At 37.9% G+C, this 707-nt stretch overlaps 1 protein-coding gene across 1 annotated transcript in view; it reads left to right on the top strand.

Moving 5' to 3' along the window:
- The window catches only part of stim1b (stromal interaction molecule 1b), a 35,406-nt gene that overhangs the window by 12,800 nt on the left and 21,899 nt on the right, over nt 1-707 (top strand). The window lies entirely within an intron of this gene.

Below are 707 nucleotides of genomic sequence, written 5' to 3'. Positions count from 1 at the left end.
AACCACTACATGGTGCAGATTGACTGCAGTATTACATTGTAGTGACGATGACGTTTCTCTTGTGTTGCAGTAGAATTTTGAAGTACTTGTACTTCTTGGTTGTGTTGCTGCGTTCTCCTGCTCGGCTACATTTATCAGGCGTTCACCTTCTCGTACTTTTGTACCTCTCCTGAAGAAAAGCTGATTTCATTTCCTATTCTCTGTCCGGCGACGCTTCGCCTTCCTCCTCTTCGACCCAAACAAAGATGGCAGCCAAAAGTCCTGTTTACTCGAGCTGATGCTGTTTAAGGCGACGTTCATCAAACCCAGAGCGGTCTGGTGGAAACAGAAGCTGCTGTCTGAGCATCTATGAAACTTGTATTTACACCTTTTAGTCCAGTTTTAAACCCGTTTCTCTCTTTCCACTCCACAGTGCAGGATATGTGGGTTGACATGTAGATATAACTTCATTCTAAGGTTTTACTCTGTATTGTTTGTGATTTAACAAAATGGGGAACAACTGTAAAAAAATAACTTTTAAATTTGTATTTATTTATTTTTACCCTCTTTAATCCTGATATTCAGAATCTTTCTATGAATTAACAGCAAATATCTGTAAAATAGTCTTGATTTAAATAAAGGTTTGGTAGTTTTATGATCAAACGAGATAAAGTACTTTATTCAAAAAGTTCTCCAGATCTGTGTGTGATAGATTTTCTCTGTTGTAG

Source organism: Stegastes partitus, unplaced genomic scaffold (genome assembly GCF_000690725.1).
Source record: "Stegastes partitus isolate 25-593 unplaced genomic scaffold, Stegastes_partitus-1.0.2 Scaffold115, whole genome shotgun sequence".
Taxonomy (NCBI): Eukaryota; Metazoa; Chordata; class Actinopteri; family Pomacentridae; genus Stegastes; species Stegastes partitus.
The sequence above is the reverse complement of the archived record's forward strand: the minus strand, read 5'-3'. Positions and strand labels throughout refer to the sequence as shown.